This window comes from Dendrobates tinctorius, unplaced genomic scaffold (genome assembly GCF_039654945.1).
Source record: "Dendrobates tinctorius isolate UK_male_01 unplaced genomic scaffold, ASM3965494v1 ptg000106l, whole genome shotgun sequence".
NCBI classification, from domain to species: domain Eukaryota; kingdom Metazoa; phylum Chordata; class Amphibia; order Anura; family Dendrobatidae; genus Dendrobates; species Dendrobates tinctorius.
In genome coordinates this window covers 430,371-456,424 of record NW_027361774.1, presented here as the reverse complement: position 1 = coordinate 456,424, position 26,054 = coordinate 430,371, and the positions used below count along the sequence as shown (strand labels likewise).

The 26,054-nt window shown below is 47.6% G+C and overlaps 2 protein-coding genes across 3 annotated transcripts in view; both read left to right on the top strand.

Moving 5' to 3' along the window:
* Window positions 1-26,054, top strand: part of LOC141100527 (uncharacterized) — a 59,636-nt gene that overhangs the window by 27,815 nt on the left and 5,767 nt on the right. The gene's annotated exons all lie outside the window — the stretch shown is intronic.
* Window positions 20,910-26,054, top strand: part of LOC141100549 (uncharacterized) — a 40,268-nt gene continuing 35,123 nt past the window's right edge. Inside the window, exon 1 of one of the 2 annotated variants that reach the window (XM_073589111.1) lies at window positions 20,910-20,998. The gene's annotated coding sequence lies outside the window, so the exon portion shown is untranslated. The remainder of the gene's footprint in view (window positions 20,999-26,054) is intronic. The other variant, XM_073589110.1, reaches the window with a different exon arrangement.

Genomic DNA, 26,054 nt, shown 5'->3' with positions numbered 1-26,054 from the left:
GCCCTTTCCTCAGACTGTAGATCCTTGGCACAGGCCCTCACTCCTTCCCTTCACTATAAAGCCTGGGCCTCATTATACAGCTGTAGAGGGGTCTAGTGAAGGCTTTTTAGCCCTTTCCTCAGACTGTAGCTCCTGGGCACAGGCCCTCACTCCTGTCCCTTCACTATAAAGCCTTGGCCTCATTATACAGCTGTACAGGGGTCTAGTGAAGGCTTTTTAGCCCTTTCCTCAAACTGTAGATCCTGGGCACAGGCCCTCACTCCTGTCCCTTCACTATAAAGCCTTGGCCTCATTTTACAGCTGTACAGGGGTCTAGTGAAGGCTTTTTAGCCCTTTCCTCAGACTGTAGATCCTGGGCACAGGCCCTCCTGTCCCTTCACTATAAAGCCTGGGCCTCATTATACAGCTGTACAGGGGTCTAGTGAAGGCTTTTTAGCCCTTTCCTCAGACTGTAGCTCCTGGGAACAGGCCCTAACTCCTTTCCCTTCACTATAAAGCCTGGGCCTCATTATACAGCTGTACAGGGGTTTAGTGAAGGCTTTTTAGCCCATTCCTCAGACTGTAGCTCCTGGCAACAGGCCCTCACTCCTGTCCCTTCACTATAAAGCCTGGGCCTCATTATACAGCTGTACAGGGGTCTTGTGAAGGCTTTTTAGCCCTTACCTCAGACTGTAGATCCTGGGCACACGCCCTCACTCCTTCCCTTCACTATAAAGCCTGGGCCTCATTATACAGCTGTACAGGGGTCTAGTGAAGGCTTTTTAGCCCTTTCCTCAGACTGTAGCTCCTGGGCACAGGCCCTCACTCCTGTCCCTTCACTATAAAGCCTGGGCCTCATTATACAGTTGTACAGGGGTCTAGTGAAGGCTCTTTAGCCCTTTCCTCACACTGTAGCTCCTGGGCACAGGCCCTCACTCCTGTCCCTTCACTATAAAGCCTGGGCCTCATTATACAGCTGTACAGGGGTCGAGTGAAGGCTTTTTAGCCCTTTACTCAGACTGTAGATCCTGGGCACAGGCCCTCACTCCTGTCCCTTCACTATAAAGCCTGGGCCTCATTATACAGCTGTACAGGGGTCTAGTGAAGGCTTTATAGCCCTTTCCTCAGACTGTAGCTCCTGGGCACAGGCCCTCACTCCTGTCCCTTCACTATAAAGCCTGAGCCTCATTATACAGCTGTACAGGGGTCTAGTGAAGGCTTTATAGCCCTTTCCTCAGACTGTAGCTCCTGGGCACAGGCCCTCCTGTCCCTTCACTATAAAGCCTGGGCCTCATTATACAGCTGTACAGGGGTCTAGTGAAGGCTTTTTAGCCCTTTCCTCAGACTGTAGATCCTAGGCACTGGCCCTCATTCCTTCCCTTCACTATAAAGCCTGGGCCTCATTATACAGCTGTACGGGGTCTAGTGAAGGCTTTTTAGCCCTTTCCTCAGACTGTAGCTCCTGGGAACAGGCCCTCACTCCTGTCCCTTCACTCTAAAGCCTGGGCCTCATTATACAGCTGTACAGGGGTCTAGTGAAGGCTTTTTAGCCCTTTCCTCAGACTGTAGCTCCTGGGAACAGGCCCTCACTCCTGTCCCTTCACTATAAAGCCTGGGCCTCATTATACAGCTGTACAGGGGTCTAGTGATGGCTTTTTAGCCCCTTCCTCAGACTGTAGATCCTTGGCACAGGCCCTCACTCCTTCCCTTCACTATAAAGCCTGGGCCTCATTATACAGCTGTACAGGGGTCTAGTGAAGGCTTTTTAGCCCTTTCCTCAGACTGTAGCTCCTGGGCACAGGCCCTCACTCCTGTCCCTTCACTATAAAGCCTGGGCCTCATTATACAGCTGTACAGGGGTCTAGTGAAGGCTTTTTAGCCCTTTACTCAGACTGTAGATCCTGGGCACAGGCCCTCACTCCTTCCCTTCACTATAAAGCCTTGGCCTCATTATACAGCTGTAGAGGGGTCTAGTGAAGGCTTTTTAGCCCTTTCCTCAGACTGTAGCTCCTGGGAACAGGCCCTCACTCCTTTCCCTTCACTATAAAGCCTTGGCCTCATTATACAGCTGTACAGGGGTCTAGTGAAGGCTTTTTAGCTCTTTCCTCAGAATGTAGCTCCTGGGCACAAGCCCTCACTCCTGTCCCTTCACTATAAAGCCTGGGCCTCATTATACAGCTGTACAGGGGTCTAGTGAAGGCTTTTTAGCCCTTTCCTCAGAATGTAGCTCCTGGGCACATGCCCTCACTCCTGTCCCTTCACTATAAAGCCTGGGCCTCATTATACAGCTGTACAGGGGTCTAGTGAAGGCTTTTTAGCCCTTTCCTCAGACTGTAGCTCCTGGGCACAGGCCCTCACTCCTGTCCCTTCACTATAAAGCCTGGGCCTCATTATACAGCTGTACAGGGGTCTAGTGAAGGCTTTTTAACCCTTTCCTCAGACTGTAGATCCTGGGCACAGGCCCTCACTCCTGTCCCTTCACTATAAAGCCTTGGCCTCATTATATAGCTGTACAGGGGTCTAGTGAAGGCTTTTTAGCCCTTTCCTCAGAATGTAGCTCCTGGGCACATGCCCTCACTCCTGTCCCTTCACTTTAAAGCCTGGGCCTCATTATACAGCTGTACAGGGATCTAGTGAAGGCTTTTTAGCCCTTTCCTCAGACTGTAGCTCCTGGGAACAGGCCCTCACTCCTGTCCCTTCACTATAAAGCCTGGGCCTCATTATACAGCTGTACAGGGATCTAGTGAAGGCTTTTTAGCCCTTTCCTCAGACTGTAGCTCCTAGGCACAGGCCCTCACTCCTGTCCCTTCACTATAAAGCCTTGGCCTCATTATACAGCTGTACAGGGGTCTAGTGAAGGCTTTTTAGCCCTTTCCTCAAACTGTAGATCCTGGGCACAGGCCCTCACTCCTGTCCCTTCACTATAAAGCCTTGGCCTCATTATACAGCTGTACAGGGGTCTAATGAAGGCTTTTTAGCCCTTTCCTCAGACTGTAGATCCTGGGCACAGGCCCTCACTCCTGTCCCTTCACTATAAAGCCTGGGCCTCATTATACAGCTGTACAGGGGTCTAGTGAAGGCTTTTTAGCCCTTTCATCAGACTGTAGCTCCTGGGAACAGGCCCTCACTCCTTTCCCTTCACTATAAAGCCTGGGCCTCATTATACAGCTGTACAGGGGTTTAGTGAAGGCTTTTTAGCCCATTCCTCAGACTGTAGCTCCTGGCAACAGGCCCTCACTCCTGTCCCTTCACTATAAAGCCTGGGCCTCATTATACAGCTGTACAGGGGTCTTGTGAAGGCTTTTTAGCCCTTACCTCAGACTGTAGATCCTGGGCACACGCCCTCACTCCTTCCCTTCACTATAAAGCCTGGGCCTCATTATACAGCTGTACAGGGGTCTAGTGAAGGCTTTTTAGCCCTTTCCTCAGACTGTAGCTCCTGGGCACAGGCCCTCACTCCTGTCCCTTCACTATAAAGCCTGGGCCTCATTATACAGCTGTACAGGGGTCTAGTGAAGGCTCTTTAGCCCTTTCCTCACACTGTAGCTCCTGGGCACAGGCCCTCACTCCTGTCCCTTCACTATAAAGCCTGGGCCTCATTATACAGCTGTACAGGGGTCGAGTGAAGGCTTTTTAGCCCTTTACTCAGACTGTAGATCCTGGGCACAGGCCCTCACTCCTGTCCCTTCACTATAAAGCCTGGGCCTCATTATACAGCTGTACAGGGGTCTAGTGAAGGCTTTATAGCCCTTTCCTCAGACTGTAGCTCCTGGGCACAGGCCCTCACTCCTGTCCCTTCACTATAAAGCCTGAGCCTCATTATACAGCTGTACAGGGGTCTAGTGAAGGCTTTATAGCCCCTTCCTCAGACTGTAGCTCCTGGGCACAGGCCCTCCTGTCCCTTCACTATAAAGCCTGGGCCTCATTATACAGCTGTACAGGGGTCTAGTGAAGGCTTTTTAGCCCTTTCCTCAGACTGTAGATCCTAGGCACAGGCCCTCACTCCTTCCCTTCACTATAAAGCCTGGGCCTCATTATACAGCTGTACGGGGTCTAGGAAGGCTTTTTAGCCCTTTCCTCAGACTGTAGCTCCTGGGAACAGGCCCTCACTCCTGTCCCTTCACTCTAAAGCCTGGGCCTCATTATACAGCTGTACAGGGGTCTAGTGAAGGCTTTTTAGCCCTTTCCTCAGACTGTAGCTCCTGGGAACAGGCCCTCACTCCTGTCCCTTCACTATAAAGCCTGGGCCTCATTATACAGCTGTACTGGGGTCTAGTGATGGCTTTTTAGCCCCTTCCTCAGACTGTAGATCCTTGGCACAGGCCCTCACTCCTTCCCTTCACTATAAAGCCTGTGCCTCATTATACAGCTGTACAGGGGTCTAGTGAAGGCTTTTTAGCCCTTTACTCAGACTGTAGATCCTGGGCACAGGCCCTCACTCCTTCCCTTCACTATAAAGCCTTGGCCTCATTATACAGCTGTAGAGGGGTCTAGTGAAGGCTTTTTAGCCATTTCCTCAGACTGTAGCTCCTGGGCACAGGCCCTCACTCCTGTCCCTTCACTATAAAGCCTGGGAATCATTATACAGCTGTACAGGGGACTAGTGAAGGCTTTTTAGCCCTTTCCTCAGACTGTAGCTCCTGGGCACAGGCCCTCACTCCTGTCCCTTCACTGTAAAGCCTGGGCCTCATTATACAGCTGTACAGGGGACTAGTGAAGGCTTTTTAGCCCTTTCCTCAGACTGTAGCTCCTGGGCACAGGCCCTCACTCCTGTCCCTTCACTGTAAAGCCTGGGCCTCATTATAGAGCTGTACAGGGGTCTAGTGAAGGCTTTTTAGCCCTTTCTTCAGACTGTAGCTCCTGGGATCAGGCACTCACTCCTGTCCCTTCACTATAAAGCCTGGGCCTCATTATACAGCTGTACAGGGGACTAGTGAAGGCTTTGTAGCCCTTTCCTCAGACTGTAGCTCCTGGGCACAGGCCCTCACTCCTATACCTTCACTATAAAGCCTGGGCCTCATTATACAGCTGTATAGGGGTCTAGTGAAGGCTTTTTAGCCCTTTCCTCAGAGTGGAGCTCCTGGGAACAGGCCCTCACTCCAGTCCCTTCACTATAAAGCCTAGGCCTCACTATACAGCTGTACAGGGGTTTAGTGAAGACTTTTTAGCCCTTTCCTCAGATTGTAGCTCCTGGGAACAGGCCCTCACTCCTGTCCCTTCACTATAAAGCCTGGGCCTCATTATACAGCTGTACAGGGGTTTAGTGAAGGCTTTTTAGCCCTTTTCTCAGACTGTAGCTCGTGTGAACAGGCCCTCGCTCCTGTCCCTTCACTATATAGCCTTGGCCTCATTATACAGCTGTACAGTGGTGTAGTGAAAGCTTTTTAGCCCTTTCCTCAGACTGTAGCTCCTGGACACAGGCCCTCACTCCTGTCCCTTCACTGTAATGCCTGGGCCTCATTATAGAGCTGTACAGGGGTCTAGTGAAGGCTTTTTAGCCCTTTCTTCAGACTGTAGCTCCTGGGATCAGGCCCTCACTCCTGTCCCTTCACTTATAAAGCCTGGGCCTCATTATACAGCTGTACAGGGGTCTAGTGAAGGCTTTTTAGCCCTTTCCTCAGTCTGTAGCTCCTGGGCACAGGCCCTCACTCCTGTCCCTTCACTATAAAGCCTGGGCCTCATTATACAGCTGTACAGGGGTCTAGTGAAGGCTTTGTAGCCCTTTCCTCAGTCTGTAGCTCCTGGGCACAGGCCCTCACTCCTGTCCCTTCACTGTAATGCCTGGGCCTCATTATAGAGCTGTACAGGGGTCTAGTGAAGGCTTTTTAGCGCTTTCCTCAGACTGTAGCTCCTGGGAACAGCCCCTCACTCCTTCCCTTCACTATAAAGCCTGGGCCTCAATATACAGCTGTACAGGAGTCTAGTGAAGGCTTTTTAGCCCTTTCCTCAGACTGTAGCTCCTGGGCACAGGCCCTCACTCCTGTCCCTTCACTATAAAGCCTGGGCCTCATTATACAGCTGTACAGGGGTCTAGTGAAGGCTTTTTATCCCTTTCCTCAGACTGTAGCTCCTGGGAACAGGCCCTCACTCCTGTCCGTTCACTATGGGTCGCCCTCCACCAAGGGCTGTGGGGTACTCGGTACCTTGCCGGTGTCAGAGGGATGTGTCACAGCGGCGGTGACCTGGTCCGTGGCCCTGGGTGCCCAAATCAATGGTAGTCTGTAATGTAGTTTAAATAGAATAGTTTGTGACGCCGCCTGTGGTGTTCGGCAAGTGAGATGTTAGGCCGACGCTGCATGCAGATCCTCTGCTAAATATACCAAGTATGACTAGGACACATGGTAACAATCATTATATATAATTAGTTTGAGTCCCCATGTGTCCACTCGGATTAGTTATGCCTATCACCAAATATAACATATCCAACGAAAGAAAACGATGATTAAAAGGCTTTTTTTACTAATATAAAGAGAAACTTTATTGTTTAGAACCATAGATAAAATATTACATATCACCAATTAGGGGATTAAGGGGAAGTAAACATACACATATGTATATTGTGATTACACATCTAAAAAGACGCACATAACCAGCACCTGAAGGTGTAACCTATACACCTCCAATTATATGACTATCAAAAATTGACAGTTTTGCTGAAAAATAGTACATCAATCTCAAAGTGGACACTACAATATTATGTCCTCATATCCTACAGCTAATTTAGAAAATTCATATTATAGATGACTATTATATCATGCCTCCACCGCCGAGAAGCTAACCGTTATATATAATGGACGTAATCACTTATAAAAATAGATCTTATATGGTGTGGTACCTAAATGTAGCCACTTATCCTGGCTAATCACCCATAATGTTATCTACAATACCGCCAGCAAGTGGCCACTAAACATACCATAGTGATTATCACCGGCAACAGCCGCTATGTACAAAAAATCACATCACACCATAATGGCCATTACCAGCAATGGCCGCTACATATGTAGATTAACGTCCTTACTAAACTAATTATTACCGGCAGTGGTGGTCTGGAGGTGCACAGGTGCCTGGGTAGCGCGTCCGCCCCGACGCGCGTTTCGGACCCGCCTTTTTCAAGGGGCCTAGCCGGTATGTACACCAGCGTCCTTAAATAGTGTACCCGGACGCCGTGAAATCGGCGTTACTGGAAGTCATGTCCGCGGCCCGGAAGTGACGCGCTCTGTCACCGAGGCAACCACAACACCGGTCAGCATCGGCGTCACACAGTGGGAGTGGCCGGGGCGGGCCAACCCCACCATGTAGAGACGCCACATGCGGACAGGGGCAGCGGTGACAAGGGGACAGGCGCGTACAGGGCCGCTGGCACCGACCCATAGCTACACGGAAAACATACAAAGAACACATTTATTGTAATATACACATACTACCAATTATACACAGGATCAGCAACCATCTATAAGGACACTACCATATATATTTTTTCTATAATATATAACAATTATTACACCATCAACAATAATCCTTGCATATCATTATTAGACTAAGGATATATATAATATAAACATCATGATCCTTGCTGACTTCTTCATTTCTTGGCAACAATTATTCACCCACAAGGGGCTAGAATATATAATATGATGTCCATAGATATATGGTTCACTTTGTCCATCCTTATAGATCCCAACACTAAAGTAATAAAATAAAACATTAAAAGAAAAATTAAAAAAGTGATATCACAAATCATAGGCGATGTTTACCCACAGAGCAGTATTCATAGGAATGGGGCATAACTGATGTTTTCATTGAGTCCAGATGGATGGACTGATCCAATTGTCCATATCCATCTGGACTCAAGTTGGGCCATCTTCTTGGAAATCCCACCCCCACGGATCCCTGTCTCAACCATGTCGATACCCCTCACCCTAAGGAGGCTGCCATCGCAGCCATGGTATCTCCGAAAATGGCGTGGAATGGTCTTTAATGATGTTATATCCTCCGCGGTCGCTGCAGCCTCTATGCCCAAAACATGTTCCCGCACTCTAACCTTTAGCTGTCTAGTAGTCATACCCACGTAGATCATATTACATGGGCAGACAGCATAATATACTACATTTTTACTAGTACATGTGATATATTTTTTTATTTTAAACTCCCGGGATCCATTTTGGGTAACAAAAACTTCTGTGCGATCAATGTTTGGGCAAGTGACGCAGCGACCACACGGAGTACTACCACAACGACCAGCCATTTGATCTAAGAAGGTGACCATTGGCTCACCCAGATAGTGGCTTTGCACCAACTTATCGCGCAAATTCCTTGATCTTCTGGCCGCGACAGCAGCCCTATCCGGCAGGAGACTCGACAAGACCGGATCAGCCTTCAATATATGCCAGGATTTAGCTAGAATCTTCCGCATACGCGGGAAGTGAGAATGATAATTGGTAACAAACCTCACTTTACCCGATTCTTTCCTGGATTTTGTACCATATAGGAGTGTGTCTCTTGACGAGTATCTGGCCCTATTAAATGCCTTTTTGATCATTCGGTTACTGAAACCTCGTTCAAGCAGCCTTTCCTTTAAATCTTCCGCCTGCCTGAAAAAGTCTTCATTGGTCGAGCACAACCTGCGTAATCGCAGGAATTGTCCGGTGGGAACCGACTGGACCATATGTCCCGGATGGGAAGATGATGCGTGGAGTAACATATTGGTAGCAGTTGGCTTACGGAAGATATCCGTTTGTATCTCACCCCTATGATCTTTCTTCAAGACTATATCTAGGAAATCTATTGATACCGGATCATATTTATAGGTAATGTAGATATTTAAATCATTATTATTTAAGGATAGCATAAAGGACTCGAGGTCAACCCTAGACCCCTGCCAGATCAACAGTATGTCATCGATGTACCGCGTCCAAGAGAGGACGCGGCACATCGGCATCTGCTGATCTGGCAGGGAGAGGTCTCTCTCCCACAGCCCCAGGAACAGGTTAGCATAAGCAGTGGCAAAAGATGCTCCCATAGCTGTTCCCTGGAGCTGTAGGAAGAAAGACCCCTTAAAAACGTTAGTTATGCGTCAAAGTAAAACGCAATAACTCGATCACCAATTCTTTAATCTCCACAGGTAAATTGGACATACCAAGAAAAAATGTTGTAGCCCTAATGCCATCCTCATGCCTGATGCTGGTGTACAGGGATTCAACATCTCCTGTCACCAGCATCATGTCATCTTCCAAATGCAAGCCATCCACACGTCTCAACAGCTCACCCGTATCTTTAAGAAATGATGGCAACCCCTCCACTAGCGGTTGCAGTTTGGAGTCTACCACCTATTTACATGCTCCAGGTAATTACCTCTACCCGATATAATGGGCCGGCCTGGGGGCGTCTGCGCGTCCTTGTGGACTTTAGGGAGTAAATAAAAAGTCGGGATAGTTGGCTCCACAACCATCAGGGCATCAGCCAACTCCTTAGTGATGCTTCCTGCTTCCCTTGCTTTATTAATAATAGTATGTAGTTGTAGGGAATAGGCGGACAAGGGGTTAAATGTGAGTTTTTTTATAGCAGATTTTATTATCTAACTGGCGAAAGGCTTCTTTTTCATATAACACCTTTGGCCAAACTACTACATTGCTCCCCTTGTCCGCCGGTTTAAAAACTACATCCCTTAAGTCTTGAAGGACACGCAGACGTCCCCGTTCTTCTTTTGTAAGGTTATCACCACGAATATATTTTGGAATTTCTAAAAATTCTTTACTTACAATTTGTACAAATAAGTCCACATTGGGACATGATGATATAAGGGGAAACCTCTTAGATTTGGGCCGTATCGAGGGTGGAACCTTACCTCCCTCTGGAACACTGTGTTCGGTGGCTAGATCCTCCAATGTCTGCAACGCTATTTGTTCTTCCTCTGTTGGAAATAAATTCGAGAGGTTGCCATCAAAAAATTTTTTATTGTAAATCAATGAACGGGCAAACAGATGTAAATCCTTAATTGCCAAAAATGCATCAAAGGATGCAGATGGAGAAAATGAAAGGCCCTTCTCCAATAACTTCAAATCAATCACAGTAAATTTATGATCACTAAGGTTAATTACCTTGTTACCATATCTAGTAGATACGGGAGAGCGATCATGACGTCTGTATGGATGAAACGTGCGTTCTCTTTGATTAAGTCTCATCAATCCTGATCCAGTAGTCATAGATGACCCAGATCTTTCTGACATGTCACTTAGAGATGAGACTGACGTTTGAGATGGAGTATGACCTAATTGATGGCCATGTGATGGAAACTTCCTCCATAAATATACTGTATTATTTTCGTAATCTCGACGATCACGGTTAATTTTATTCAACTGTGTAGCCTGTATCTTCTTTACAACAGTTTCCAAAGTCTTATCCATATTACTATGAAAGGTTTTCAATTTTTCAACCGTACCAATAGATTTGAGTTCTTCAAGATTTTGAATAGATCCATCTAATTGAGTAATAATTTTAGTATTATGCTCGCTTAAAAGTTGCATAAGGAGTCTTTCTTCCTACAGCTCCAGGGAACAGCTATGGGAGCATCTTTTGCCCCTGCTTATGCTAACCTGTTCCTGGGGCTGTGGGAGAGAGACCTCTCCCTGCCAGATCAGCAGATGCCGATGTGCCGCGTCCTCTCTTGGACACGGTACATCGATGACATACTGTTGATCTGGCAGGGGTCTAGGGTTGACCTCGAGTCCTTTATGCTATCCTTAAATAATAATGATTTAAATATCTACATTACCTATAAATATGATCCGGTATCAATAGATTTCCTAGATATAGTCTTGAAGAAAGATCATAGGGGTGAGATACAAACGGATATCTTCCGTAAGCCAACTGCTACCAATATGTTACTCCACGCATCATCTTCCCATCCGGGACATATGGTCCAGTCGGTTCCCACCGGACAATTCCTGCGATTACGCAGGTTGTGCTCGACCAATGAAGACTTTTTCAGGCAGGCGGAAGATTTAAAGGAAAGGCTGCTTGAACGAGGTTTCAGTAACCGAATGATCAAAAAGGCATTTAATAGGGCCAGATACTCGTCAAGAGACACACTCCTATATGGTACAAAATCCAGGAAAGAATCGGGTAAAGTGAGGTTTGTTACCAATTATCATTCACACTTCCCGCGTATGCGGAAGATTCTAGCTAAATCCTGGCATATATTGAAGGCTGATCCGGTCTTGTCGAGTCTCCTGCCGGATAGGGCTGCTGTCGCGGCCAGAAGATCAAGGAATTTGCGCGATAAGTTGGTGCAAAGCCACTATCTGGGTGAGCCAATGGTCACCTTCTTAGATCAAATGGCTGGTCGTTGTGGTAGTACTCCGTGTGGTCGCTGCGTCACTTGCCCAAACATTGATAGCACAGAAGTTTTTGTTACCCAAAATGGATCCCGGGAGTTTAAAATAAAAAAATATATCACATGTACTAGTAAAAATGTAGTATATTATGCTGTCTGCCCATGTAATATGATCTACGTGGGTATGACTACTAGACAGCTAAAGGTTAGAGTGCGGGAACATGTTTTGGGCATAGAGGCTGCAGCGACCGCGGAGGATATAACATCATTAAAGACCATTCCACGCCATTTTCGGAGATACCATGGCTGCGATGGCAGCCTCCTTAGGGTGAGGGGTATCGACATGGTTGAGACAGGGATCCGTGGGGGTGGGATTTCCAAGAAGATGGCCCAACTTGAGTCCAGATGGATATGGACAATTGGATCAGTCCATCCATCTGGACTCAATGAAAACATCAGTTATGCCCCATTCCTATGAATACTGCTCTGTGGGTAAACATCGCCTATGATTTGTGATATCACTCTTTTAATTTTTCCTTTAATGTTTTATTTTATTACTTTAGTGTTGGGATCTATAAGGATGGACAAAGTGAACCATATATCTATGGACATCATATATATTCTAGCCCCTTGTGGGTGAATAATTGTTGCCAAGAAATGAAGAAGTCAGCAAGGATCATGATGTTTATATTATATATATCCTTAGTCTAATAATGATATGCAAGGATTATTGTTGATGGTGTAATAATTGTTATATCTTATAGAAAAAATATATATGGTAGTGTCCTTATAGATGGTTGCTGATCCTGTGTATAATTGGTAGTATGTGTATATTACAATAAATGTGTTCTTTGTATGTTTTCCGTGTAGCTATGGGTCGGTGCCAGCGGCCCTGTACGCGCCTGTCCCCTTGTCACCGCTGCCCCTGTCCGCATGTGGCGTCTCTACATGGTGGGGTTGGCCCGCCCCGGCCACTCCCACTGTGTGACGCCGATGCTGACCGGTGTTGTGGTTGCCTCGGTGACAGAGCGCGTCACTTCCGGGCCGCGGACATGACTTCCGGTAACGCCGATTTCACGGCGTCCGGGTACACTATTTAAGGACGCCGGTGTACATACCGGCTAGGCCCCTTGAAAAAGGCGGGTCCGAAACGCGCGTCGGGGCGGACGCGCTACCCAGGCACCTGTGCACCTCCAGACCACCACTGCCGGTAATAATTAGTTTAGTAAGGACGTTAATCTACATATGTAGCGGCCATTGCTGGTAATGGCCATTATGGTGTGATGTGATTTTTTGTACATAGCGGCTGTTGCCGGTGATAATCACTATGGTATGTTTAGTGGCCACTTGCTGGCGGTATTGTAGATAACATTATGGGTGATTAGCCAGGATAAGTGGCTACATTTAGGTACCACACCATATAAGATCTATTATTATAAGTGATTACGTCCATTATATATAACGGTTAGCTTCTCGGCGGTGGAGGCATGATATAATAGTCATCTATAATATGAATTTTCTAAATTAGCTGTAGGATATGAGGACATAATATTGTAGTGTCCACTTTGAGATTGATGTACTATTTTTCAGCAAAACTGTCAATTTTTGATAGTCATATAATTGGAGGTGTATAGGTTACACCTTCAGGTGCTGGTTATGTGCGTCTTTTTAGATGTGTAATCACAATATACATATGTGTATGTTTACTTCCCCTTAATCCCCTAATTGGTGATATGTAATATTTTATCTATGGTTCTAAACAATAAAGTTTCTCTTTATATTAGTAAAAAAAGCCTTTTAATCATCGTTTTCTTTCGTTGGATATGCAGATCCTCTGGGGCTGGTGGTGTGTTGCAGCTTAGATGGTATAGCTCCCCACAGGTGAAGCTGTAGCCCCAGGGCAGTGTAGATGTGATGACACTTAGATGGTGTAGTGTCTGGCGCAGGGGATGTAGCAGTGCCAGGCAGGCGGACGCAGGAAGGAATGGAGGACACCAGGGAATGTAGTTCCAAAGCTTTTCTCACAGTCTGTAGTGCCTGCTTCCGTACCATGTCCTCCGGGTCAGAGACTCAATCAACCCCCCCCCCGGGCAAGTTAGCACTCTCCTCTCTAGCACTCCGCCAACATGTACCTTCCTGAACGACTCCTCTATAGCGCCTTAAAGTGTGAAGATCTCCTAGTACCGTGTTACACTGGAGTTCTTCCTGACTGATGTTCCCAAGAACTCTACTTGTACGGCAGACAGCTGTAGCCTGCTTCGCGGACTCCCTTCTCCTGAGTCCCGGCTCTCTATACAGTCGCTGTTGTGCCCCAAGTCTTAGATGGGAGTAGTGCATTTACAGCCAGCTACTCCACCGGTGTCTGCTGCAGTACCATAAGTGTCCATACAACCTCGGGGTCCGGGCCCCAGCCTTGCGCTGAGAACCTGTAGGCAGGGTTCCTCTTCCAACCCACTTCTCTCTGTTCTCTATACTCCTTCGTTCTGTACTAATCTCTCTCTTATGGAAGCTTAGGGTTTAGTTCACGTCTTTCTCCTCCTTTCCTTTCCCGTGCCAGCTGGCTCAGGTCACTGAGGCAGCTGCAGCACTCCTTCCTCCATCCCTTCTTCCAGGGATCCTCACTCCTCTCAGAGTGACCTCCTACTCCGCCGACCTTCTGTCTGACTGACCTCGGACTGCTCTGTAATCCTACACTTTCCCACTCTTTTTATGTATCTTAACTCCACCCACCTCCCAGCACGTCCAGTGTTCCAAGCAGGGAACCACCAAAGGTGCTCTGCTACTCTCTTAGTACAAAGCCGCTTGTGGTTGTGCAGAACTACCTTGTTGTGTGGGGTGCAGGTGTTGGAGTATGGAAAGGAGTTCCCACCTTACCTGGGTGGTGGGGCACCACACATCATGAAGAGAGAGAGGAGGTGCAGTACCTCTGTGGCGACTGAGCCTCAGGGGCGCCACAACTATAAAGCCTGGGAATCATTATACAGCTGTACAGGGGACTAGTGAAGGCTCTTTAGCCCTTTCCTCAGACTGTAGCTCCTGGGCACAGGCCCTCCTGTCCCTTCACTATAAAGCCTGGGCCTCATTATACAGCTGTACAGGGGTCTAGTGAAGGCTTTTTAGCCCTTTCCTCAGACTGTAGCTCCTGGGAACAGTCCCTCACTCCTGTCCCTTCACTATAAAGCCTGGGCCTCATTATACAGCTGTACAGGGGTCTAGTGAAGGCTCTTTAGCCCTTTCCTCAGACTGTAGCTCCTGGGAACAGACCCTCACTCCTGTCCCTTCACTATAAAGCCTGGGCCTCATTATACAGCTGTACAGGGATCTAGTGAAGGCTTTTTAGACCTTTCATCAGACTGTAGCTCCTGGGAGCAGGCCCTCACTCCTGTCCCTTCACTATAAAGCCTGGGCCTCATTATACAGCTGTACAGGGATCTAGTGAAGGCTTTTTAGCCCTTTCCTCAGACTGTAGCTCCTGGGAACAGACCCTCACTCCTGTCCCTTCACTATAAAGCCTGGGCCTCATTATACAGCTGTACAGGGATCTAGTGAAGGCTTTTTAGCCCTTTCCTCAGACTGTAGCTCCTGGGATCAGGCCCTCACTCCTGTCCCTTCACTATAAAGCCTGGGCCTCATTATACAGCTGTACAGGGATCTAGTGAAGGCTTTTTAGACCTTTCATCAGACTGTAGCTCCTGGGAACAGGCCCTCACTCCTGTCCCTTCACTATAAAGCCTGGGCCTCATTATACAGCTGTACAGGGGTCTAGTGAAGGCTTTTTAGCCCTTTCCTCAGACTGTAGCTCCTGGTCACCATGTGATCTCACCATAACCCTAACAAGCTAATTAAGGTGTGAAATCTTGGTCAAAATTATCTCAGTACACAAATCTCCAAGGATGCCCAAAGTTTTGCATGCCCTTTCTCCTTTTTGCAATTATGAAATTGTAATAAATGTGTGTCTCTCTTATATATATATATATATATATATATATATATATATATATATATATTTTTTTTTTTTTATTATTATTTTTGCCTAAGATACAAAGGCCATGTGTCATCTTAGAGGTTCGGCCTTTTAGAGATCATTTCATCTTCATCTTACTGCTGCTCACAATAACGGTCATTTTGACCCGGGGCGCCCACACTTTTACATGCCGCTGTCAATGCTTCATCCCGCTGGTGCTCAATATTTAATAGGGTCTCGCTATTAAACTTAATGAAAAGTTTGGTGAATTTCTTTGAGCTGTTATTACTAGAGATGAGCGAATATCGTCGGAGAAGTTGTTATTGGCTAATATCGCTTACCGAATAGCTGCATCGGGACCCCGGATCCCTGGAGCGCTCCCGATAATCAGCTGCATGTGTCGCCCTCTATGCAGGTGCTGTGACTATCACACAGCGCGACACACGCAGCTGATTATCGGGAGCGCTCCAGCACACTGAGTCCTGCACACACTGAGGCCCCTGATCATGTGACCCCTGACTCCTCCCCTCCTGTGACCTCATCACAGGTCCTGTGTGCACAGAGCAGTCATATATGTGGCGGACACTCCTGGACCTTCTGCTTTCTGGGCCGGTTCCTCCTGTGAGTCCTATTAACCCTTTCGCTCCCTGTATTCTCCTTTCTGACAGGACACTATCTGAATTCGGATAGTGTGACAGGAATGTAAGCAATGTGGAAGGAAAAAATGACAATTTTACTTTTTTCCTCACAAAAATGTGACTTTAGCCCAAAATTGGCAGCGTAACAAATCCTTATTTCCCCACTGTAGTTTGTAGACTCCATATACAGATCCCTTAAGTGTGAAAAGAGCTGAATTCCCCACTTAAGTTATTGCATTTTGGAAATTGCCCCCACTGGGAATTTATCTCCAGGTAAAGGCACAATTGTGTCTCCATGGGGGTTGTGCTCACAGCCCAACATCGTGCGGCCCTACAAAGAAATGCCACCCCGCACCATTACTGACCACTGCCAAACCGGTCATGCTGAAGGATGTTGCAGGCAGCAGATTGCTCTCCACGGCGTCTCCAGACTCTGTCACGTCTGTCACATGTGCTCAGTGTGAACCTGCTTCCATCTGTGAAGAGCACAGGGCGCCAGTGGTGAATTTGCCAATCCTGGTGTTCTGTGACAAATGCCAAGTGTCCTGTACGGTGTTGGGCTGTGAGCACAACCCCCATCTGTGGACGTCGGGCCCTCAGACCATCCTCATGGAGTCAGTTTGTAACTGTTTGTGCAGACACATGCACATTTGTGGCCTGCTGAAGATCATTTTGCAGGGCTCTGGCAGTGCTCCTCCTGTTCCTCCTTGCATAAAGGTGGAGGTAGTGGTCCTTGCTGCTGGGTTGTTGCCCTCATACGGCCCCCTCCACATCTCCTGGTGTACTGGCCTGTCGCCTGGTAGCACCTCCAGCCTCTGGACACTACACTGACTGACACAGAAAACTTGCTTGCCACAGCTCGCATTGATGTGCCATCCTGGATGAGCTGCACTACCTGAGCCACTTGTGTGGGTTGTAGAGTCCGTCTCATGTTACCACAAGTGTGAAAGCACAGCCAACATTCAAAAGTGACCAAAACATCAGCCAGACACATTGGTACTGAGATGTGGTCTGTGGTCCCCACCTGCTGAACCACTCCTTTATTGAGGGTGTCTTGATAATTGCCAATAATTTCCATCTGTTGTCTATTCCATTTGCACAACAGCATGTGAAATTGATTGTCAGTCAGTGTTGCTTCCTAAGTGGACAGTTTGATTTCACAGAAGTTTGATTTACTTGGAGTTATATTCTGTTGTTTAAGTGTTCCCTTTATTTTTTTGAACAGTGTATATAGATAGATAGTTTTTTTTTACGTTGGATGGTCCAATTCCAGCTATTGCTGTGGGATCTGTGATTTCTATCTACTCCACTGTGTACAGGATAATAGAGTATAATAAAGTAGTTATGGACGTGACGTAACTAACATTGTGCAGTGACTCTGCTTTCCATATAGTGACGGATATTTCTTGTTGCTGAAACTGTGATATTTTTTCCACTTTAAGCCTTTTTAAACCCCTCTGATCAGTGCGATCACACAACATACAAGCCTCTGATGGCTCCGGTGATGCCCTGTACTACTGTAGTGCCGTGTATCATCACTGCCTGTCAGTGTAATACTAACGGCCCCATACACATGAGATCAGAGTTGGCTGAACGGTCATTTGTCAGACGGCGATCTCTCCCGACTCCCCCATACACACAAATATTCCAGCTTTCCTGTGGTCTGTATGAGAGAGTCGCCTCCAGACTCCTCTAGAGGAGGATTATCTACAGGAAGAACAAACGGATTATCCTCTGAAATTCAGGATGCCAGATCCTTCTCTGCCCTGACATCATCTGTCGGGAGGCCCCCAAATACATTATATGGTCGGCCAAACCCCCCCGAAATCAGTGCTTTCATGGAACTTTAGTCTAATGTGTATGGGGGCGTTATAAGGTAACTTATTGGACGCTGCCTCTGGCCCGGCCTAATAGACCTTCATACATTGCAGCCCAGACACCATTATTAGGCATGTAAGTATCGGAGTCACTAGGCCACCCCATACTATCGAGTACTTGGAGGCGGGGGGCCTTCAGCCAAACTCTGTCACACCTTCTTAGATGTCATGTTTGCTTTTCACAGCAGCAAGTGGTTAAACTGTCAGGGTTTTTGTTGAAGCCTCATCTGTGCCGTCCCTGCGGTGTACATCTATGTTCTGGGGCACAAAAGAGTTAATTTGTAAAAAAAAAATGTTTCACTTGTTAAAATATAATAAAATGTGTCTTCTGCTTTTTTATGTTTTTCTTTTTATTTTTACAAGAATTGTTGGAGCCAATTTTCTTGAGAAACATTTTAATATCGGCTTTTTCTGGAGTTTTTCTTGTAATATAGGAAAGCCTAAGGCCAGAAATAATCCCCATAAATCACTGTACATGGAGACTTTGGGATCAGATCATTTCTGTCCGTTGTGTTTGTGGAAACAAAAAATCTTTTATAAAAGCCTCAAACTTCTGTGTGTGACTCAGAGCTGAGATCTAACGTGAGAGAAGATTCCAGTGCGGGGAAGACGGGAAACCTTCATATAGACGGCCGGTGGGGATGGAGGCAGTGACCGACTCTGGCCACATCTGTCTCTAGAGCCGCAGTAGAAGATGAAGATGTCGTCCTCATCATGAAGGAGTTATTTCTCATGTCACGTGTAATGAATATCTCCTGCAGTATTGCTAATGCCGATTCCAGTGTCGGTAATGAGAGGAGAATTAGCGTTATGGAAGATGAGTCTATGAGGAACGTGTTCAGCTGCCGACTCCGAGGAGGAAACTGCTTGTTGTCTGTGGCCTAAATATATAGGTTTTATTAGTAGATGTCAGGGAAGAAAACTAAACCCTGTAAAATAATAAATCTCCTCATATGTTTCCCTTATTATCTCCAGTAATTGTATTATTACACAGGATTCTTATGATGTTACATCGGATCATCTTCTTCTCATTCAGGTCTCTACAATATCGGATCCTCTCAGAGAAGATCTTCTACAAAAGAGAATTTTCCTGATTTACCCATCAAGGATGGATATGGACAGAGACAAGATGGCGGAGAGGATATTACACCTCACCCTAGAGATCCTCTTCCGTCTCACTGGAGAGGTGAGAGATTCTGATGACGTCACATTCCATCATTCTTATCTATGGGAATAACAGATGGACAGAACTGGAGAGGTGAGGACTCTGGAAATGTCTGTAGTGAGATTTATTAATGTGTCTCTCCATAACCAGGATTACACAGTGGTGAAGAAGACCTCTAGTGATCGCTGTCAGGACCCTGTGTCTGAGGGATGGGGAAGACCCCTGAGCCCAATCACGGGGCCTCCACCTCACCCCCTGATCCATGAGGACATCAATGACCAGAAGATCCTGGAACTCATCTACAAGATGATTGAGCTGCTGACTGGAGAGGTGACACTGCTGGGAATGCTGGGACATTATACAGTAACACTATGAAGGGATCGGGGGATGACGGTATCATTGTATGTGTCAGGTTCCTATAAGGTGTCAGGATGTCGCTGTCTATTTCTCCATGGAGGAGTGGGAGTATGTAGAAGGACACAGAGATCTGTACAAGAACGTCATAATGGAGGTTCCCCAGCCCCTCACATCTCCAGGTAATAGACAGGACTAAATACACACGGCCTATAATTATCTGTATGTAGAGAATGAATTCAGTCCCTGTATGTGTTTCCTCCAGATCTATCCAGTAAGAGGACAACACCAGAGAGATGTCCCCGTCCTCTTCTTCCACAGGACTGTAACCAAGAAGATCCCAGTGCTCCTCAGGATCATCAGGTAGATGGAGAGAAGGTGTCAGGAGATCTCCCCTATGATGTGCAGACGGCTGTGAAGGTCTTGTGCTCAGTGTTGTTTTATCCACCAGTATTATATGTTTTATACTTGTGGGTCACCCTGCCAGGGCAGTGGGGTACTCAGTACCGGGCTGGTCTCTCAAAGGGGAATGTCACAGCAGCGGTGACCCGGTCCGTGTCCCTGGGCGCCCATGTAGAAGGGGTTAAGTGATGGAATAAAGTTTATGAGTGAATAATTCGTGATGCCACCTGTGGTGTTCGGCAATGAAGATGTTAAGCCGACGCTGCAGACAGTTCCTCTGGGACAGATGGTGTGCTGCAGCAATGATGTTGTGGCCCTCCACAGGTAGGGCAGTAATCCCAGGGCAGTGAGGATAGGTATTGAGGAAGAGGATGCAGTGTCTGGCACAGGGATGAAGCAGTGCTGACGGAGTTGCAGGAAGAAGGGAAGGACACAACAGGGTGCAGTTTCTTTACCTTTACTTTGCTTCGCAAATGCAGTCCAGGGTCCAGATTACAGATGGCACAGGAGCTGGCTAGCCTGGGAGCAACTTAGGAATCTCTCTATGCAGATGGGTTGTGTAGTCTCCTTCCTAGCACTTATTTTTAGGTACTTGCAGCACTGTGTTACACCGAAGTTCCACTTGCTTATTCTCTTTAGAACTCCCTCGTATGGCAGACAGCTGTAGCCTTCCTCTTCTGGCTCACATGTCGCTGTTGTGCCTCCGAGTCTTATGTGGGAATAGAGCATTTACAGCTTCCTATTCCTCCGGTTTCTGTTGCAGGACCATCAGTGTCTGTACAGCCTTGGAGACCGGGCTTCAGACCATGCGCTATAGCTGGGAATGAGCCTGAACTCTCTGCTCAATCCCCCAGCTCTTCTCCTCCATGTCCACACACGTTGCCCTCCTCACAAGAACTCCCTAATTTTCCTTCCTGGCCCCCAGAGAGTAGCTCCTCCCCCAGTTTTGGTTCAGAGCTCCCTCTGCTGGCCTGGAATGGAAACTGTGTTGTGTGTTGTGGTTAACTGCTAGAGAGATCCTTTATTGCTTCCAAGCATGACATCACACTCCCTAGGAGGAAGGCAATGCCACTGTGGCGACCATACTCCTGGGGGCGCCACATTTGTGTAATGAGAACGGTGGAGATGGCAGGATTAGAGCTGATCATAGATGGGACTTCTCCATCTGTCGGTGACTTTTACAATATTTGTTTCAGGGTGAAGATCTGACCCATATTAATACTACAGAGACATATGTGAGGGGTGATGAGTGGTGTAAAGAGGAGATTTCCACATATGACTACCCAGGTGAGTAGTAACCACTGAATGCAGAGAAGTCACAGATTCCTCTCAGTCACCGGCTGTGGCTGCTTTATCGGTGATGTAGTCCGGCCATATTACCATGATCACCATTTTGCCTCTAGACCACAACATTCTTCTCCACCCAAAACTGTTCAAATGACTTTGGGCATTGAAAGCCCTTTTCTATAGAACTTACAACCAATTACATTGTTTCTGATCCTAAGGAATTCAGATTACTGCACAATCTCTCCTGAAATGGGGAGCAATATTATTTTCTCTAATCTTCTGGTCAGGATCCATAGTAGCTCCAATGGTCCACCATAAATGAATGCAACTCTGGTTTACTGTTGTTTAATCTGTATTTGTAGTTTTCAGTTAATGAGATTCTCGTGCTCTGGGGCGGGGCTGTGGGCGGGGCTTTATGTGGTGCTCTGATTACATATTCATCTGTATTGGCTTATGACAGGTCCCTGATCCCTCACTGACCTGCCCCCCATTATTACATAATGCATATAATAGCGTTGATGTTATTGTTGATAATGCCTATAATATTGTGGGGGAAATCTACTGTTTGGGCACATGGCAGGGCTCGGAAGGGAAGGCAAAATGTGCTGGAATAATTAGCGGTGGCCATGTCGCTTTTGGAGAGCCCCTCATGTGCCTAAACAGTGGAAACCCCCAACAAGTGACCCCATTTTGGAAACTAGACCCCCTTAGGGAACTTATCCAGATGTGTATTGAGCACTTTGAACCCACAGGTGCTTCACAGAAGTTTATAACGTAGAACCGTGGAAATAAAAAAAAGCAACACAGTGCGTTTTTGTGTGCTCGGCGCAGAGCCAAAAGGGCACAATCGCCGGCAAAATCATATCTGCACATGGACAGCGTACCCAACGCTAAATGTAGGGTACGCTAGTTGCATGCAGCATCATGCGCCCATAGGAGGAGCTGACCGGAGGAGGCGCGGCCAGGGGAGGAGCTTAGCGGCAGCCCTGCTCTGCGCCTCAGAACGCTAGTCTGAAAGTAGCCTAAGACGCACCCCAAATTTTCAAAAGGAAAATAGGGGAAAAAATGTGCCAAATGGGGGTCCGACTTACAGTCCGAATTCAGCTTACCTGGGGAATCAGTACAGGTGCAAGAGTGGTCACAGCGCTCTGTGCTGGGGCGGTGGCGCTCTTTGCTGCGTAGGGGGCACCTCTGCCATTTTGTCAAAGCTGGAGGCTCCTGAAGCTCCATTGCTGCTGTGCGGTGGCCTCCGGGAAAATAGCAGCTGTATGCGGTGGCCTCTGGAAAAATAGCAGCTGGGGGCGGTGCATGCTCAGTTTCAGATCTCGGCAACAAGATCTCGGGACAAGATCTGAATCTGAGCATGCGCCGCCTACAGTGGCCATTTTTCCCGAGACCATTGCATTACAGCAATGGAACTGCGGGGGTCTTCAGGCTTTGACAAGATGCCGGCGGAGCCCTCCATGCAGCATTTGTAAGTATATTCCTACTATAAGACGCACCCACATTTGCCCCAAAAAATTTTTGGGAAAAAGTGCGTCTTATTGTCTGAAAAATATGGTATATTTTTACCACTAAAATGTTGTTTTAACCCCAGATTTTACATTGGAAAATAGGTAGATAGGTAAATGGTCACTACACCCATAGATGAATTCACAGAAGGTGTAATTTCCAATTCCCAGAGGGGTGTCATTTCCAAAATGGGGTCACTTCAGGGGGATTCTGCTGTTGTGGGACTTTGGAGAGCCACTAAGTGCCAGAACAACAGAATCCCCCCCTGAAGTGACCCCTTTTTGGAAATGACACCCCTCTGGGAATTCATCTATGGATATAGTGACCATTTTCCCTACATGGATGATTTCCAGAAACTCATAGTAGAAGTTTCACAGCAAAAATGTCATTGTAGTGCCCAATATATTGTGCCCAGCTTGTGTCTCTGGAGACCTCCCCCCACCTACCCCCGGAAATTGTTAAGTCAGCTCTACTCAAATGTGTCTGTCACTAAATAATCCAAATGCTTGAATGTCAAAACAGTTCAAAAACGTGGTTCTGTGTGGAAGATTGTAAAGCAGTCATGGAGGCATAAGGCTGGCAATGATGGGCATTGTGGGTAATAATAGTGGGTGTTACAGAACCCCCCAGCACACCGAATAGGAGATGTATGCCCTTAAAGCAGCAACCAACTGGCTGTGACCCCCGGGGCAGAGGTAAACAAGACATCCCACTTCTGACCTCCCCCCACCTTTGTAAATCCCACGGCTATTGTAATGTACGTCTGGCGTCTTAATTGGAGCCTGTTATCTACTGGCACGACACACATTGGTTGTCCTGCCCTCTGTATGTATATATATTCTGAGACCGATGAGTAAAATGTTGTCACACTGGAAATACATGGAGTAGCAGTGATCTTTTATATGTTCCCATGTTACAAAGCCTTTTGAACCAGCGTCCTTCATTCAGAAGTGAGGAAAACCAGAGTGAACCTCCTGAGAAACGGGGTGATAATGTAAGAGGTATTACAGCACAGAAGACCCCGTTACACAGGTTGCAGCAGTGGGATGTGACAACCCGTCTATAGGAGTAAAGGACTGAATGGAAAACAACTACCAGAAGTTAAAGAGGAATACATTAAAAGACCTGGTGGAAGCTTGAGGATTAATCGCCAGCAACAAAACAAAAGCGGATTTGATAGCAGCCATCATGAAACACGACAGTGCAGCACCCCCCAATGTGAATGTGGAAGAGACTGAATTCCAGAGGGAGGTAAAGAGCAGACTGGCGTTCTATGGCCCAAACCCTGCAGGTTTCGTACGAGAGGTGATGGCTGTTGTGCGTATTGGTCTGAAGGAAAAGATGGCCGAGCGGACCAGGATAGAGCTTGCCAAAATGGAGATGGCAGAGCGGACCAAAGTAGAGCCAGCCAAGATAGAGCTAGTCAAGATGGAGATGGCAGAGCGGAGAGAGGAGAGTCAGCGAGCAGGAGAGCTCTAACCTCTGCCCAGGTACCGTCAGCAGTAAGCCACAAAAAAATCCAGTATAATGCCTTCCGACAGTTGGGGGAGGCAGAGGAAGACATTGATGCCTTTCTGCAGGACTTTGAGCAGCAGTGTGCCCCCATAGCCAGACACATTTCTTGGGCCACCCCAGCTGAGTTTAAAAGGGAGGTACTTGAGGACTCCTCATTACAGGGGTATCGTGGGAAGGCACAGGAAGGGGAACAGTTTGTATGGCATCAGGGACTCCTCTACCGGGTTACAGAGCAGCGCCACACAAGGACGAGCCCCACTATAAAACGACAGCTAGTAGTTCCCAAGAAGTATAGGCAGGAGCTACTGCGAATCTCTCATGACATACCCTTGGCCGGGCGCCTCGGCGTCAGTCGCACCAGGCATCGTCTGACACAAAACTTCTTTTGGCCGGGGGTAACCTATGATGTTCGTCAGTACTGCCAGACCTGTGACAGTTGCCAGCGCATTGGCAAGAGGGGAGATCACTGCAAGGCCAAACTACACTCCCTCCCCATTGTGGAGGAGCCATTTAGCTGAGTAGCGGTCGATCTGATAGGGCCGTTAGCCAAACCCAGTCCATCAGGGAAAAAGTATATATTGACAGTGGTAGGTTATGCCACATGGTATCCAGAGGCGGTTGCATTACCTAACATACTGGCAGAGACAGTGGCAGCTGCCATGCTCCAGGTTTTCTCACAGGTTGGATTTCCCCAGGAAGTTATCTACGACCAGGGTACCCAGTTACAGCAGAGGTGACCAACCAACTGTGGAAGCTGTGCGGCGTAAAGTCCATTAGAAGCGCCCCGTACCACCCGCAAACCAATGGGTTGTGTGAACGTTTTAACGGAACATTAAAACAACTCATTGGGACTTTTACCAGGACCTACAGAAACTGGGAGAAATTCTTGCCACACCTCCTGTTTGCCTATCGGGAGGTGCCCCAAGAATCCACAGGGTTCTCCCCGTTCGAACTGTTATACAGGAGGTGGGTAAGGGGACCCCTAGACTTAGTGCGAGAACACTGGGAAGGGGAGGGAACCATAGAAGGGATACCTATTGTGCCCTATGTGTTGGAATTCTGGGACCGCCTACAGGAGCTGACTCAGGCTGTACGTGGGAACATGCAGGCGGCCCAACGGCGCCAGCGCGTATGGTACGATTGGAGGGCCAGAGAATGCATCTTTGAGATAGGACAGAAGGTCCTGGTATTAGAACCATCTAGGCAGAACAAGTTCAAAGCTGCATGGCAGGGGCCCTACCAGGTAGTGGGGAAAATAGCCGACACCACCTACAATGTCGCCGATTGAGACGACCCCAGGGTTATCCGCATGTTCCACGTGAATATGTTGAAGCCCTACCGGGAGCGCCCTGAAGAGGTAGTGGCCATCTGTGCACCCGAGGCAGAGGATTTAGCAGGACTCCCCCTTGCCTGATGTCTTAGGGGAGAGGACTCGGTCTAAAACATGGGACCAAGTATACATGGGAGAAAACCTAGGGTCCCGGGAGAGACAGCAGGTGGAGACGTTGTTGAGGCAGCGACAGAAGATGTTTTCAGAGAGACTGGGGTACACCCGCCTGGCACAACACAAGGTTGAGACCCAGGATCAGACCCCCCTGAGACAACCCCCCTTACGCGTCCCTGAGTCTGTACGAGAAGGGATGCAACGAGATACAAGAGATGTTGCGTTTAGGGGTCATTGAAGAGTCAGTCCCTGGGCATCCGCCATAGTGTTAGTGCCCAAGAAGGATGGGACTACCCGGTTTTGTGTAGACTATCGCAAGCTAAATGAGAAAACGGTGACTGATGCGTATCCCATGCCGTGTGTGGATGAGTTGTTAGACCGGCTGGCGGGGCAAAGTGTTTGACCACCATCGATCTATGCAAAGGCTATTGGCAGATCCCCCTAAGTCCTGACGCTATTCCCAAGTCTGCATTTGTCACCCCGTTCGGCTTATTCTAGTTTCGAGTTATGCCATTCGGGATGAAGAATGCCACGCAACCTTCCAGAGGCTGGCTGACCGGCTTCTGGATGGTCTCCAGGACTATG